The sequence below is a fragment of the Pan troglodytes genome, chromosome Y (assembly GCF_028858775.2).
Source record: "Pan troglodytes isolate AG18354 chromosome Y, NHGRI_mPanTro3-v2.0_pri, whole genome shotgun sequence".
Lineage (NCBI taxonomy): Eukaryota > Metazoa > Chordata > Mammalia > Primates > Hominidae > Pan > Pan troglodytes.
In genome coordinates, this window is record NC_072422.2 from 27,597,567 (window position 1) to 27,615,678 (window position 18,112).

At 35.6% G+C, this 18,112-nt stretch overlaps 1 protein-coding gene across 1 annotated transcript in view; it reads left to right on the forward strand.

The window, feature by feature from the left end:
* Positions 1–18,112, forward strand: part of USP9Y (ubiquitin specific peptidase 9, Y-linked) — a 144,737-nt gene that overhangs the window by 118,022 nt on the left and 8,603 nt on the right. Inside the window, 6 exon segments of the mRNA NM_001009110.1 lie at positions 5,017–5,158; positions 6,965–7,711; positions 8,107–8,230; positions 13,421–13,606; positions 14,022–14,242; positions 14,328–14,416. The gene's annotated coding sequence lies outside the window, so the exon portion shown is untranslated.

The following is an 18,112-nucleotide window of genomic DNA, read 5'->3' on the forward strand; positions in this document are numbered from 1 at the left end:
AGAGTAGCTCTATTGTATGTGAATTTTATTGTATGTATTAATATTTAAAATTTATTTGTAAATTTATAACAATTTTTTTAATTGTGAAAGTTCACCGCAAAGAAAAATACAGTGTACCACCTTAGCAAGTTCAAAATATTCCCATACCTTTTGCTAAAAATGACATTTTCTGATGCTTATTATTAGGAAAATATTGTTAGATGTTCTTGATATCTTCCAGAATAACCTCTTTCAGCAGCATTAGTTCTCATTTTGTATACTTATCATTGGTATTTTCTTAGGATTGGTTCACCTTTTATGCCTATTTAGATTACTGAAAATATGTTTACTCTAGAACGGGGAAACCTTTCACTTTTCACTTGGAAAAATTGCTTTGATGAACAATGGTAACTAAGTGGTAGGATCTTTTCACTATATCACCAGAAATAAGCAGAATAAAGTTTTAACGCAGTAGTTATAGCATCCACATAAGCATTAGGTTCTTTCTCATGTAAATGTCATTTTTTACTTGAATTGAAAGTGCTTGAATATACTGTGCTTTATGAAGCAAACATTATTCTAAACCTACTATCCAGCTTAGTCACACCATTTATAACTTTTTGACACTGTAGTATCATTATTACTGTAAGCACTTCGATTGTGTTGCCTCTGCAAACAATGTGCGTTTCTCCTTTCTATGTGGCTTAAACTCTCAGCTTATGTTTGTCATTGTTATTTTTGTTGTTATAAAATATGGATATTCTAGGCATGTATTACATAACTCATTTTGTTTCATTTCCTTCTTAGGATTTGGGGTGAACCTGTTAATCTCCGTGAACAACATGATGCCTTAGAGTTTTTTAATTCTTTGGTGGATAGTTTAGATGAAGCTTTAAAAGCTTTAGGACACCCGGCTATACTAAGTAAAGTCCTAGGAGGCTCCTTTGCTGATCAGAAGATCTGCCAAGGCTGCCCACATAGATAAGTGCTAATTATGTTTTTAATGTATACTTCGTGTTGTTTTTTTTTTAATAATAGTTTAAATCTTTCATTAGTACTTATATAAAAGCAGAGTGTACCAAAAGCCTAGGACTATGAATGAATTAAATTCATATGCATACTACACTATTCTGATTTTTTTCTTCCCAGGAACATTTGGTTAGTACTTCATTACTTCCTCAATTCATTCTTGTTTGCTTTGTCTTATCCTGTGTCTTAAAATGGCATTTTCCATAAATCTACACTTATTCTTTAAATAGACATTTTCTTTTTATGTTCTAACTAGCAATCAGAATATTTAGATGGAACTTCCAAAGATAATTGGCAAGACTGGAGTAGTAACCCATTATTCATGGTTTCAGTTTCCACCTCATCGTTCACTTTAGAAGGCCGAAGCAGGTGGATCACGAGGTCAGGAGATTGAGACGATCCTGGCTAACATGGTGAAACCCCACCTCTACAAAAATGCAAAAATTAGCTGAGTGTGGTGGCATGTGCCTGTAATCCCAGCTACTCTTCAAAAAAAAAAAAATTAAGTGGAAGACTCCAGAAATAAACAATTTATAAGTTTTAAACTGTGCCCCATTCTAAATAATGTGATCAAATTTGGGGCTGTCCTGCTTTGTCCTTCTCAGGATGTAAATCATCCCTTTTTCCAGCATATCCATACTGTCTCTGTGCCTGTTTTCTACTTAGTTGCTGTCTCAGTTGTCAGAATGATTGTCAAAGATATCACACAACTTAGTTCAAATACCTCTTATTTTACTTAGTAATATTCTGGTAATTCAGATACGCCAAAGAAAAGGCTGAAAGCGGCTGCTAAGCTATTCCTGTGCATCATTTATAAATTAAACATAATCGCACTTAAGTGTGTATGTTTAGGAAGAAAACAGAATATACATAGTATATAGAGTTCAATGCTATCTGAGGTTTTAGCCATCTCTTGGATTTTGAAACATCTCCGAAGGAAGTAACATTTAAATGACTTCAATTACTCTCAATTCTTACTATTCTTGAGAAGTGTTACATATGCTTGCACATCAAACCACTTAGCAAGATTTGACAAGACAGGAAACAGTAAAAATATCAGTAGCATAAATAAAATATATATTCTAACTAAACTTGTTATTAGCATCCAAGACTTCTATATTATAAGGCATTGGGGGTAGTTTTGTTTTGTTCTGTTTTTTGAGATAGAGTCTCACTCTGTCACCCAGGTTGGAATGCAGGGACACAATCACAGCTCATTGCAGCCTCAACCTTCCAAGCTCAAGCAGTCCTCTCACCTCAGCTTCCTAAGTAGCTAGCACTGCAGTCACATGCCATAACACCCAGCTAAATTTTGTATTTCTTGTAGAATTAGGGTTTCACCATGTTTCCCAGGCTGGACTCGAACTCCAGGTTCAAGCTTTCCTCCTGCCTCAGCCTCCCAAAGTGCTGGGATGACAGGCATGAGCCACTACACCTTGCCAGAGTATCACTTTTAATTGTAGGATCTTTTAATTATTTTATTCTCTAAGATAGCCTTATACTTCTCTATGGGGTGGTTCCTGATCAAAAGCAACTTGCATAAGTCATTTATAAATGTAATTTCATTTTTGTGACTGTCTTGTTTTTCCTGAATAAATCAAAATTTCCAACTGTGAGAAACTGGCCAGGGGTGGTAGCTCACACCTACAATCCCAGCACTTTGGGACACCAGCACTGGCAGATCACTTGATGTCAGGAGTTCAAGACCAGCTTGACCAGTATGGTAAAACCCCATTTCTACTAAAAATACAAAAAACTTATCTGGGCATGGTGGCAGGCTTCTGTAATCCCAGCTACTCAGGAGGCTGAGGCAGTAAAATTGCTTGAAGCCGGGAGGCAGAAGTTGCAGTGAGCTGAGATCGCACCACTATGCTCTAGACTGTGCAAGAGAGTGAGATACTGTTTAGACATTTTGAAAATATTGGTTAGATGAATGGATTTGATGGTTGACGTGCCTGCCCCATCTCATTTTCTGAGTTTGTAGAAAATTACCATAATCTATGATGCTGACTCAGTCCCACATTATTTACTCTCTACTCCACTTATTTATTTATTTATTTATTTATTTATTTAAGACAGGGTCTCACTATGTTTCCCTGGCTGAAGTATAGTGATTATTCAAAAGTGTGATCATAGCACACAACAGCTTCAAACTCCTGGCCTCAAGTGACCCTCTCCTACATCAGCCTTTTGAGTAGCTGGCACTACAGGCAAATGCCACACCACACCCGGCTCTCTGCTTATGTTTACGACTTTATAGACAAGAACACCAGAGGCATTTAAGCATGATAAGTGTTTGAACTTACACATTAGGAAAGTGTTTATGACAGAAATTGAGGGACACTTAAAAATAAAGTTCATTAATGGTTTAGTATAGGCTTTTTTTAGAGCTTGATTAATTCTTATTTTTACCTGGTCATGAATTACTGTTTAAACAGATAATATGTATCATAGTGTGATAGAACATAAAGAACTTAAGAGGTAAGGCCAGACAAGCTGGTTTTCAAAGCATCATTCCACCTAATAAACTGTATCAAATTATTCTTTTTGACTTCCCTACTCAACCCCATTGTCTTAGCTTTAAAGTAGGGATGGATATGTACCTCTAACAGGGCTTTTATCAAGGTAAAGATGAGCTATAATCTGTGTAAGGAATCTAATACAGTGCCCAGTACAAAATAAGCAACTGATAAAAGATATTACTTATTAATAACATTGTATGATTAATATACTTGACATGATGTGTTAAATACTGCATATGTGTTTTTCATCAAGTTCACAGTTAAGGAAAAGATATATTCATTATTACTTTTGAAATGGAGTCTTGTTCTGTCTCCCGGACACTCGAGTGCAGTGGTGCAATCTCAGCTCACTGCAACTTCTGCCTCCTGGGTTCAAGTGATTCACCTGCCTCAGCCTCCCAAGTAGCTGGGATTACAGGCGTGTGCCACCATACGTGGCTAATTTATATATATATATATATTTTTAGTAGAGATGGAATTTCACCATGATGGGCAAGCTGGTCATGAACTCCTGACTTGTGGCGATCCGCCTGCTTTGGCCTCCCAAAGTGCTGAGATTACAGGCATGAGCCACGGCACCCAGAAGGATAAGATTTAGAAACCAGGCTGGGCACGATGGCTCACACATGTAATCCTAGCATTTGGGGAGGATGAGGCAGAAGGATCACTTGACCCCAGGAGTTGAAGCCCAGCATAGTCAAGAGCAAGAACCCATCTCTACAAAAACAAAAAACAAAAAAAACTTGCCTGGGCATGTTGGTACCCACTTGTAGGCTTAGCCACTAGGGAGGCTGAGGTGGGAGGATCACCAAAGGCAGCAGTCCCCAACCTTCCAGCACAAGGGACCAGTTTTATGGAAGATCATTTTTTTCACAGACTGAGGATGGCGGGATAGTTTTGGGGTGATTCAGGTGTCTTACATTTATTGTGCCCTTTATTTCTGTTATTATTACATTATAATATATAATGAAATAATTATACATCTCACCATAATGACCATAATGTAGAATCAGTGGGAGCCCTGAGCTTGTTTTCCTGCAGCTTGATGGTCCCATCTGGAGGCAGTGGGAGACAGTAACAGATTATCACGCTTTGGATTCTTACAAGGAGTGCACAACCTACATCACTCACATGTGTAGTTCATAGTAGGGTTCTTGCTCTTTTGAGAATCCAATGCTGTCCCTGATCTGACAAGAGATGAAGCTCTGGTGGTAATGCAAGCCATGGGGAGTGGTTTAAATACAGATGAAGCTTCACCAGCTTGCCTACCACTCACTGGCTGCTGTGCAGCCTAGTTCCCAATAGGACACATACCAGTACTGGCTGGGGATCCCTGGCATAAGCCCAGGAGTTCAAGGCTACAGTGAGCTGATTGTGCCACTGCACGCCAGCCTGAGAAAAACCCTGTCTCTAAAAGATTTAAAAAAAAAACAACTAAACCTATAGAATACATTCTTTTAATTTGTTTCATTAATAATATCTTTAGGTATGAATGTGAAGAATCTTTTACAACTTTGAATGTGGATATTAGAAATCATCAAAATCTTCTTGATTCTTTGGAACAGTATATCAAAGGAGATTTATTGGAAGGTGCAAATGCATATCATTGTGAAAAATGTGATAAAAAGGTATTTTTTTTTACTTTTGAAAAATAATGATTGCATTGAACAGAATAGGAGGACATTGGAGTTGTTTATGCTCATCTTCAAAATTAACTTCTGCTTTATCTCTGCTGTTACAGTGGTAGCAGAGAGGTGGTCAAGATGATAACTGGTTTAAAGCAAAATAACATTGAGAAAATACAGTGCCAGACTAGGAAAAACAGAACATTTTTATTGGGTAAATAATTTTGAAAGTCATAGAATCTTACAAGTTTTTCCATCTCTGCCCTGAAATCAATTGCAATTGAATGCTTCAATCTTGAAGAGTTGGTAGTAGAAAACATTATTTTCTTACTCTAGTTTCCTCTTGAAGTAGGGAAGCTTGCTAATTTTATTGGGTTACATCAGATTTTCACAACCACGTGTAGTTTCACTAACAGATCTCATTTTTTTGAATTTTTTTTTTTTTTTGAGACGGAGTCTTGCACTGTCACCCAGGTTGGAGTGCAATGGTGTGATCTCGGCTCACTGCAACCTCTGCCTCCTGGTTCAAGCGATTCTCCCACCTCAGCCTCCCAACTAGCTGAGATTACAGGCACCTGCCAGCACGCCCGGCTAATTTTTTGTGTTTTTAGTAGAGGCAGGGTTTCACTGTGTTGGCCAGGCTTGTCCTGAACTCCTGACCTCGTGATCTGTCTGCCTTGGCCTACCAAAGTGCTGGGAATACAGGTGTCAGCCACTGCACCCAGCCCAGATTTCATTTTTTGGGCCTAGCCAGCTAATTTTTATCTCTGGCAGTTAGTTTGGGAGAAGGAATGATAACATGTCTTTTAAGATATTATATATTTAAAAATGTATGTGTTTTCCTTGACCTTCAAAACCCCTCACCTTCAAGCTGCCTACATTGTTTTGGACTTATGCACCACTTAGATTGTGGTTTGTTTATAAAGCCATACTGCCTGTTACCCACACTTCTAACAGTTGGGACTATTTCTTCTCACCCTTTCTGCTACTCTTAATCCACATGTTTTAAAATAATTATATATAGGTAGTACCTTTTTATAAGACAGTGAGGATTAAATTCATTAATATGTGTGCAGCACTTAGTGTATTACCTGGTTTTTAAGTGCTATAAATATTACCTGCTATTAAAATTGCTTATCATATGTCTTCAGTTTACTCACAGCAAATTCTGTTCATTAGCATAAAAGAAAACATCAGAGGAGTAACACAGTCAAGTACTAGTGGCCATATGGAACTACATAGCCATCAGTGTCTTTATCAGTAATGTTTTCCAGTTTGCAAGAAATGAAGGACCTTTCATATCCACAGCTTCTGCAAACACCATTTCCTCTAAACATGTATTAAAAATATTTGAAAACAAAAAATAACAGTACTACCATAAAAAGTAATATAAATTCAAAAGCCGTTACAGTGTAATAACCATCTACATAGCATACTTAATACATTGTATTAAGTAGGTTATGTAGAGATGGTTTAAACTATACAGGAGGATATCTGTAGATGATATGTAAATACTGCTCCATTTTAAATCAGAAACTTGAGCAGACACAGATTTTGATATTTATGAGGGTCCTAGAGCCAGTCGCCTATAGATACCAAAGGATGAGTATATTTATATATTTTTAGCTTTGGTAAGTAAGGATTGTTTAAGTCAGTTATGACATAATTACCCTGATGGTATTTATTTTTATTTACTCATCTGCTTATAAATAAATTTAAATAGATTGTAAACTTTAAAATTAACATGAAATTGTTTTAGTTTCTGTTCTAGTTACAAGAGAACATTTGTTTATATTCTGTTTATTATAGGTTGACACAGTAAAGCGCCTGCTAATTAAAAAATTGCCTCGGGTTCTTGCTATCCAACTCAAACGATTTGACTATGACTGGGAAAGAGAATGTGCAATTAAATTCAATGATTATTTTGAATTTCCTCGAGAGCTGGATATGGGACCTTACACAGTAGCAGGTGTTGCAAACCTGGAAAGGGATAATGTAAACTCAGAAAATGAGTTGACTGAACAGAAAGAGCAGTCTGACAAACTGCAGGAGGCACAAAGTACAGACTTGTAGGAGTGCTTGTACACAGTGGTCAAGCAAGCAGTGGGCATTATTATTCTTACATCATTCAAAGGAATGGTAAAGATGATCAGACAGATCACTGGTATAAATTTGATGATGGAGATGTAACAGAATGCAAAATGGATGATGATGAAGAAATGAAAAATCAGTGTTTTGGTGGAGAGTACATGGGAGAAGTATTTGATCACATGATGAAGCGCATGTCATATAGGCGACAGAAGAGGTGGTGGAATGCTTACATACTTTTTTATGAACAAATGGATATGATAGATGAAGATGATGAGATGATAAGATATATATCAGAGCTAACTATTGCAAGACCCCATCAGATCATTATGTCACCAGCCATTGAGAGAAGTGTACGGAAACAAAATGTGAAATTTATGCATAACCGAATGCAATATAGTTTAGAGTATTTTCAGTTTGTGAAAAAACTGCTTACATGTAATGGTGTTTATTTAAACCTTGCTCCAGGTAAGCTTTGAAAGTAGCTTCTTCTAATAAAGAACAGTTTTTATTTGGCTTCTAGGATTTCTTACAGGGCATCAAATGTGTTTCACCTTTTTCTTCAGTTTTCTTTTATTTTTTCATAGAATCTTTAACCTCGTTTTATATGAATGTGTTGGCTTTTTTGGTTTAGTTATTTTAAAATGAAAAAATTATGATATCTGTACCTTTGAACAGTGATTCTTAATATATGGAAATATAGAAAAGCATTTGTTGTAGTAATTACTATTTTTTACTCAAGAATTAGTTTGAAATATGGGTTAGGGAAGGGGTAAGGTAATCACTAAGAATAACTAAGATTTTTTAACATAGAGTTTGAAGATAAAAATGTTTTTAACCATATATATACTTTTTATTTAAAGGGCAGGATTATTTGTTGCCTGAAGCAGAAGAAATTACTATGATTAGTATTCAGCTTGCTGCTAGATTCCTCTTTACCACTGGATTTCACACCAAGAAAATAGTTCGTGGTCCTGCCAGTGACTGGTACATGGTTTTGGATTTCATTCTTATAGTACTTATAGTTGTTTGGTTCTTTATTTTTTCCTGTTTTATTTTTTCCTAACCATGAAAATATCATTTCAAATTTAAAATATAGAATAAAAATCTTGGCAGTAGTCATGAGATAAATTAAATGTGCCTTTATTTAAAAACTGGCTCCTAGTCCTGTGAATTTGTATCATATCTTAGTCTATTTCATCATTTAATTATTTTATTTTTACTAGATGAAATTCTCACTTATAGTTAAAAAGGTAGATGATTTTTAGGTCAGGTGTGGTGGCTTATACCTGTAATCCCAACACTTCAAGAGGCCAAGGTGGCAGGACTTGAGGCCAGGAATTTAAGACCAGCTTGGGCAACACAGTGAAACCTCGTCTCAACAAAAAGTTAAATTACCTCAGTGTGGTGACTCACACCTGTAGTCCTAGCACTTTAGGATCCACCTAATCCACCACAGGCTGGGATGGGTAGATCACTTTAGGCCTGGAGTTTGAGGCTAGCCTAGGCAACATAGCAAGATCTCTTCTATACAAAAAAAAAAAATTAAAATAATTAGCTAGTAGCTTGTTCATGTAGAGCCAGCTACTTGGGAGGCTGAGGCAGTAGTATCATTTGAGCCCAGGAGTTTGAAGCTGAAGTTAGCTGTAATTGCACCACTACTTTTATTTCAGCTTGGTCAGTAGAGACTCTGCCTCTTTAAAAATTAAAAAAAGACAATTTTAAAATAGCTGTATAGTTTTAAGTTACTATTAATTATAAAAGTACGGAATACATTATAATGCCTTGATTTAACAACTCTTAGCATTGCTCACGTTGAAAGATATTAAAGAAATGTTACTTCACTGGGGAGAGTTTGATCATGGATTTGCAGAGAGCTACATATATTTCGTATTTCATTCCTTTTTTTGACTCCGTGGGACTAAAGTCACACAGCTTTATCAATCTGATATTTGTACTAAAACCAACTGACCATTAATTGGAGAGAACATCTCAGATCGTTGTTTGGTTCATAAAAATCTGTTTCTTCCATGTACCAAGCAAAATAAACACATCACTGAAATTTGACGTTCATAGATGTTTCTGTTTTAGGTATGATGCACTGTGCGTTCTTCTCCATCACAGCAAAAATATACGTTTTTGGTTTACTCATAATGTCCTTTTTAATGTATCAAATCGCTTCTCTGAATACCTTCTGGAGTGCCCTAGTGCAGAAGTGAGGGGTGCATTTGCAAAACTTATAGTGTTTATTGCACACTTTTCCTTGCAAGATGGGTCTTGTCCTTCTCCTTTTGCATCTCCAGGACCTTCTAGTCAGGTAATTGCACGGCTTTTTTTTTTTTTAAGCAATTAAATACTTAGAAGTAAATTCTGTTTCTGCAAATTCATATCAGCAAATTTATGTTCCTCTCTTTGATGTATTCACCATAAACAAATTCATACGTACGTTATGACACTTGTGAGTTCGTAAAATTATTTCATGGTAATAGTGATTGCTGGGCATTCTGAAAAAGAAGGGAAATTCCTTTTGTGCATTCAATTATTTAGTTATTTAGTAAATCCTTAAGTTTGACATTTTTAAGATTTACTTTTATAATGGCTAAAAGCTTTTTAGTGAAACACTGTAACATGAAATTGAAATTAGTGATAATGTAAATAAATAGTCCACTTAAATTCTTCTGTTGAAGTTGCCAGAGCTTTTTGTTTGTTTGTTTGTTTGTTTGTTTTACAGTTACAGTAACATACAAGATCTACAATGAAGTCTACCCGAGCTCTTCATTCTCTCTCTCAAAGAGCAACTATATTTAATAATTTTCTTTCTGAAAGATTTGCTCCGTATATGAACATAACCTTTTGTATGCAAATAAAAGCTGTTTCTGCATCTTGATGCTGATAAAATAATATTTCATTTTTCACAGGCATGTGATAACTTGAGCTTGAGTGACCACTTACTAAGAGCCACACTAAATCTCTTGAGGGAAGTTTCAGAGCATGGACGTCATTTACAGCAATATTTTAATTTGTTTGTAATGTATGCCAATTTAGATAAGAATTTTTCACAACTATATTAATGATTGTTTCAATTTTAAATATTAAATGGGAAGCACATTTTAATCAAGTGATTACATGTAATTTGTTCTGAAGTAGAAGCAATATACCATATTCATATTCTTAAAATGCTTTGCAAATTTTCTGTGTAACTTTAATGGCATTTCTCATATTATATGGTAATTTATGCACTTGTTTTATTTCTCTGGTAATCTTTAAGATCATATACTTTGTCTGATTGATGTTATCTCTTAACATTGATTTTTGAAAAATACTGGCTTCCTGGTCATACCCCACACCATCTGAATCAGAATTCCTAGGGCTTGGATAAGGGATCCATATTTCTAAAGGACCCCAAGTGCTTGTGTTGCTTATCAGGTTTAAGAATTATTTCTTTAAAGAATTTGACATGTACATATGTTTTATTAAAATAAACTAAATTGAAATTAATAATAATGCAAATATATAATCCACTTTAATTCTTCTGTTGATATTAATATTAACATCAATTAAGAAATGTGATTTTCAGTATATCTTTCTTAAGGTAGCCTGCTTTTTCTCACATCAACCTATTTATTTTTTCTTTTGAGTGCCTCTAGAATGCTTACCTAAAAAATTCTGTTTGGCTTATTCCATTGTGTTTTGATGGTTTTTAAAAAATTTCCTTACTCCCCAGCTAGGTAGCAGAATTCTTGCAATGAGTGGGGATTGCATAGAACAACTCAGTCATTGTTGAATGCATGGATAGATTGCCAGGAATACACATCAAAAATCATTGTAGTGTTTTCGGTGTTGTTTTATGTTGTTTTTATTGTGTGGAAAGAAGAGTAAATTTATTACAAATGTAGTTATCCAATTTGAATATCAGCAATTCAGGCGTTAGTACAACAATATTTCAAAATTAATAATTTATTGATATAATTAAAATTTATTGACTAGTTAAAATTTTAGTGTTAGTGATAAGTATTTGATCACATTTTTTGAAGATTTGACTCAGCACATACACTTTTATATCTATGATATTTGTGATTTTTAAAAGTTAAATTTTATAACTGTGTATCTATATTACACTTTTATATCTGTGGTATTTGTGATTTTTAAAAGTTATTCAGCTAACTTTTAAAAATCACAAATATCTTACTACCTAAAGTTAAGTTCTGTAGTCATGCATTCTTCTAATGAAAGTGTTATGTGTGTTATTAATCTTTAACTTGAGCGGGAAGAACATTTTATCAGTTATTCTTCCTTCTCTGATCATCTCTGTGTTTTCTCTTTCTCTGCCTTGCCTGACTACATATGAGATTCCTGGATACTTGTAATAGAGTAAGAAGCAGACATTACACAAACATAAATGAAGTCACTTTTATATTTTAAATATAAAAGTATTAAGTTTATGCATTCACAAAAACCCTATTTTATACTATTTTATTTTAGATATTGGCTGCTTATATACAACACATTGATGGTTTATAATACAACTTAATGGTAATTTTCCCTGCCAAGAATTAGTGTAGATTTATGACTCTTAAGTCATTAGGGCAGTATGTTTTAGGTTTTAGAAGTTTGGATTTCAGAAAAATGAGACAATGCGTTTGCCACACGTCGTGTGAGATTCCCAGTAAGGCCTCAGGCAGTACCCTACAATCAAACATGCTAATATTTCTATGATGAATAAATAATATTTCCTTTAAGGGTGGAAGAAGCAGCTTGCCAGGAGAAAGGGGTTGGTTAGGATTTTTTAAACAGAGCGGTTGGTGCATGCAGGCTTAGTATTGACATAACTTTGCTTCTTAGACACAGTGTGAGGTATTCAGTGTGACTTTATACAGTGAAGAATACAGAATAGCAGGACTGATTTCCAGGATTCTCTAATTATGCTACTCTGATTTTGTAAAGTAGCCTGGACATTATCAGGAGGGCATGAATGAACCACTAGAGGATCACAAGAAGCTTAACTTAAAAACATCACACTGTCTATAACGTAGAATGGCTTACAATAGACCCAGATAAGAAAGTATTAAAAATTATCAATAGAAAAAAATTGTGGCTGCTTTATATTAGGGAAACTGGCAGTATGGAAGACAGGTATGAACAGATGCAGGAGCTCTTTATGAGTTAGAATCAGCAGGAGTTGGTAATTTGATATTTGAGAAAGCGGAGCAGGAAAGAGATGTTAAGCCTACATCCGGCATGTGATTTGATGAACTGAGAAAATAGTAGTGCCATTTTCTGATAGAGGAAAAAGGAGTTGTGTGAGCAGGTTGCATTTTAAAAACATATGGGATACCTATGTAAAGAAATCCAGTAGTGGGATACATATGTCCAGAATTTGGAATCATCTAAAATCATTTGGATACATCTATTACTATAGATGTAGTTACAAAAAACAAGCCACGTAAGGGAATGTCCTAGAATGGAAACTTTTTCTACAACAGTTTTTATGGCTCATTTAATTTAGTTTCTGTCTTACTTTTTTTTATTTTTATTTATTTATTTTATTTTTCTGAGATAGTGTCTCGCTTAGTCGCCCAGGCTGGAGTGCAGTGGCGCAGTCTCCTCTCACTGCAACGTCCGCCTCCTGGATTCAAGCAATTCTCCTGCCTCAGCCTCCCAAGAAGCTCGGATTACAGGCACCAACCACCACATCCCAGCTAATTTTTGTATTTATAGTACAGATGGGGTTTCACCATGTTGAAAAGGCTGGTCTCGAACTCCAGACCTCAGGTGATCCACCCACCTTGGCCTTGCAAAGTGCTGGGATTACAGGTGTAAGCCACTATTCCCAGCTAGTTTCTGTCTTACTTTCTTATGATGAAAGTTATTCTTTAGCTAGGGCCTTCCAGCTTCTCTAGGCCCTAGAAAGTATACATTTCCCTTAGCACCTAGGCTAATTGGAATGCCATAGTCATGATCATTATTTCAGGGTTATGATACTGTATCTTATTTAATTATATCAGTGTATTTTCTGTTCTGTCAGCATTCTGCCTGTATTGTTTCTATTCTAAGCAAAGAGAATGAGCTTTTAGTAATATAACTTACAAAGAGCTATAATAATTAATTTTTAATTATTGCAGTACTTACCCTCTTAGTTTTTTTTTCTACATATTATTTTTCTGTCCTTTTTTATAGGTGTGGCAGAAAAAACACAGCTTCTGAAATTGAATGTACCTGCTACCTTTATGCTTGTGTCTTTAGACGAAGGACCAGGTCCTCCAATCAAATATCAGTATGCTGAATTAGGCAAGTTATATTCAGTAGTGTCTCAGCTGATTCGTTGTTGCAATGTGTCATCAACAATGCAGTCTTCAATCAATGGTAAAGTAGCATGTTCCATTTTTTTTACAGCAGTTTAAAAATAATGCTAGCTTTATGTAGCACTTCATAAAAAGTAGCTCTGAAGATTTATAAAAATGAAATTAGTCTGAAGGCCTATGTTCTAGAATATTATATTTCTTAAGTTTTAGCTTTTTCATATGTTTAATAGGGAGTTTATTTTTTAAATGTAGGATACTGTGATATCTTATGAAATGCTTAGTGTAAAAATGATAAACTTTGTCTTTAGTGTCAGCATTTATATTTTTGCATTTTATCATCTTGGTATATACCTGACCATTTAGGTGAATTTTTAATTTAATTTAAAATCAGATTGTATTTTTTAAGATAAGAAATTTATTATTATAATTTTGTGAGGAATTCTATTGGTTTTTCATTGATAACAAATCTGTTCTAGGTAATCCCCCTCTCCCCAATCCTTTCGGTGACCCTAATTTATCACAGCCTATAATGCCAATTCAGCAGAATGTGTTAGACATTTTATTTGTGAGAACAAGTTATGTGAAGAAAATTATTGAAGACTGCAGTAACTCAGAGGATACCATCAAATTACTTCGCTTTTGCTCTTGGGAGAATCCTCAGTTCTCATCTACTGTCCTCAGCGAACTTCTCTGGCAGGTGAAAGAAAAATAAACATTTATATATCTGTAATTTTAGTCATTTTTTAAAAATACATAATTCACTATCTCTTACCTATTTGTAGGTTGCATATTCATATACTTATGAACTTTGGCCATATTTAGATCTACTTTTGCAAATTTTACTGATTGAGGACTCCTGGCAGACTCACAGGTGAATACCCTTTTGCCACCAGAATAATTAGAATTTCCCAAGTTCTTGAAATGACTGGAATTGTCATTTGCCATATACATTTTTTATCTTTGATGCTCCGCTTAATGTTGTCTTTAAAAACATATGAAGAAAAATTGCCACTTATTTGCATTCTTTTTTTTTTTTTTAATTTAAGTTCTAGGGTACATCTGCACAACATGCAGGTTTGATACATAGGTATACATGTGCCATGTTGGTTTACTGCACCCATCAACTTGACGCTTACATTAGCTATTTCTCCTAATGCTATTCCACCCCTGCCCCCACCCCCTGACAGGCCCTGGTGTGTGATGTTCCCTGCCCTGTGTCCAAGTGATCTCATTGCTCAATTCCCACTTATGAGTGAGAACATGCGGTGTTTGGTTTTTTGTCCTTGTGACAGTCTCCTCAGAATGATAGTTTCCAGCTTCATCCATGTGCCTGCAAAGGATGTGAACTCATACTTTTTTATGGCTTCACAATATTCCATGGTGTGTATGTGCCACATTTTCTTTATCCAGCCTGTCATTGATGGATACTTGGGTTGGTTCCAAGTCTTTGCTCTTGTGAATAGTGCCTCAGTAAACAAACATGTGCATGTGTCTTTATAGTAGCATGATTTATAATCCTTTGGGTATATACGCAGTAATGGGATCACTTGGTCAAATGGTATTTCTAGTTCTAGATCCTTGAGGAATTGCCACAGTCTTCTACAATGATTGAACTAATTTACACTCTCAACAACAGTGTAAAACCATTCCTATTCCTCCACAACCTCACCAGCATCTGTTGTTTATTGACATTTTAAGAATCACCATTCTGACTGGTGTGAGATGGTATCTCATTGTGGTTTTGATTTACATTTCTCTAATCATCAGTGATGTTGAGCTTTTTTTCATGTGTCTGTTGCCTGCATAGATGTCTTCTTTTGAGAAGTGTTGTTCATATCTTTTGCCCACTTCTTGATGGGGTTGTTTTTTTTCTTGTAAATTTCTTTGAGTTCTTTGTAGATTCTGGATATTAGGCCTTTGTCAGATGGGTAGATTGCAAAAATTTTCTCCCATTCTGTAGGTTGCCTGTTCACTATGATGGTAGTTTCTTTTGCCATGTAGAAGCTCTTTACTTTACATTTGTCTATTTTGGCTTTTGTTGCCATTGCTTTTGATGTTTTAGTCGTGAAGACCTTGCCCATGCCTATCTCCTGAATGGTATTGCCTAGGTTTTCTTCTAGGGTTTTCATGGTTTTAGGTCTAACATTTAAGTCTTTAATCCATCTTTAAGTAATTTTTGTATAAGGTGCAAGGAAAAGATCCAGTTTCAGCTTTCTTAATATGGCTAGCCAGTTTTCCTAGCACCACTTATTAAATAGGGAATCCTTTCCCCATTTCTTGTTTTTGTCAGGTTTGTCAAAGATCAGATAGTTGTAGATGTGTGGGGTTATTTCTGAGGCCTCTATTCTGTTCCATTGGTCTATATATCTGTTTTGGTACCAGTACCATGCTGTTTTGGTTACTGTAGCCTTGTAGTATAGTTTGAAGTCAGGTAACGTGATGCCTCCAGCTTTGTTCTTTTGGCTTAGGATTGTCTTGGCAATGCGGGCTCTTCTTTGGTTCCATATGAACTTTGAAGTATTTTTTTCCAATTCTGTGAAGAAAGTTATTGGTAGCCTGATGGGGATGGCATTGCATCTATAGATAACCTTGGGCAGTATGGCCATTTACATGATATTGATTCTTCCTATCCATGAGCATGGAATGTTCTTCCATTTGTTTGTGTCCTCTTATTTCATTGAGCAGTGGTTTGTAGTTCTCCTTGAAGAGGTCCTTCACATCCCTTGTAAGTTGTATTCCTATGTATTTTATTGTTTGAAGTGATTGTGAATGGGAATTCATTCATAATTTGGCTCTCTGTTATTGGTGTATAGGAATGCTTGTGATTTTTGGCACATTGATTTTTTATCCTGAGACTTTGCTGAAGTTGCTTATCAGCTTGAGGTTTTGGGCTGAGACAATGGGGTTTTCTAAATATATAGTCATGTCATCTGCAAACAGGGACAATTTGACTTCCTCATTTCCTAATTGAATATCCTTTATTTCTTTGTCTTTCCTGATTGCCCTGGCCAGAACGTCCAACACTATACTGAACAGGAATGGTGAGACAGGGCATCCCTGTGTTGTACCAGTTTTCAAAGGGAATGCTTCCAGTTTTTGCCCATTCAGTATGATATTGGCTGTGAGTTTGTTATAAATAGCTCTTATTTTGAAATACATTCCATCAATACCTAGTTTATTGAGAGTTTTTAGCATGAAGGGCTACTGAATTTTGTTGAAGGCCTTTTCTGCATCTATTGAGATAATCATGTGGTTTTTTTCATTGGTTTTGTGTATGTGATGGATTATGTTTATTGATTTGCATATGTTGAACCAAGCTTGCATCCCAGGGATGAAGCCCACCTGATCATGATGGATAAGCTTTTGGATGTGCTGCTGGATTTGGTTTGCCAGTATTTTCTTGAGGATTCCTGCATCAATGTTCACCAGGGATATTGGTCTAAAATTCTCTTTTTTTATTGTGACTCTGCCCGGCTTTGGTATCAGGATGATGCTGGCCTCGTAAAATGAACTAGGGAGGATTCCCTCTTTTTCTACTGATTGGAATAGTTTCAGAAGGAATGGTATCAGCTCCTCTTTGTATCACTGGTAGAATTCAGCCGTGAATCCATCTAGTTCTGGACTTGTTTTGGTTGGTAGGCTATTAATTAATCCCTCAATTTCAGAGCCTGTTATTGGTCTATTCAGGGATTCAACTTCTTCCTGGTTTAGTCTTGGGAGAGTGTAGGTGTCCAGGAATTTGTCTATTTCTGCTAGATTTCCTAATTTATTTGCATAGAGGTGTTTATAGTATTCTCTGATGGTAGTTTTTACTTCTGTGGGATCAGTGGTGATATCCCTTTGTCATTTTTTATTGCATCTATTTGATGTTTCTCTCTTGTCTTCTTTATTAGTCTTGCTAGTGATCTATTTATTTTGTTGATCTTTTCAAAAAACCAGCTCCTGGATTCATGACTTTTTTTTTTTTAAGGGTTTTTTGTGTCTCTATCTCTTTCAGTTCTGCTCTGATCTTAGTTATTTCTTGCCTTCTGCTAGCTTTTGAATGTGTTTTGAATGTGTTCTTGCCTTCTGCTAGCTTTTGAATGTGCTCTTGCTTCTCTAGTTCTTTTAATTGTGATGTTAGGGTGTTGATTTTAGAACTTTCCTGCTTTCTCTTGTGGGCATTTAGTGCTATAAATTTCCCTCTACACACTGCTTTAAATGTGTCCCGAGATTCTGGTACATTGTGTCTTTGTTCTCATTGGTTTAAAAAACATCTTTATTTCTGCCTTCATTTCGTTATGCAGTGGTCATTCAGGAGCAGGTTGTTCAGTTTCCATGTAGTTGAGCGGTTTTGAGTGAGTTTTCTTCATCCCGAGTTCTAATTTGATTGCACTGTTCTCTGAGAGATGGTTTGTTGTGATTTCTGTTCTTTTACATTTGCTGAGGAGTGCTTTACTTCCAACTATGTGGTCAATTTTAGAATAAATGTGATGTGGTGCTGAGAAGAATGTATATTCTGTTGATTTGGGGTGGAGAGTTCTGTAGATGTCTACTAGGTCTGCTTGTTGCAGAACTGATTTCACGT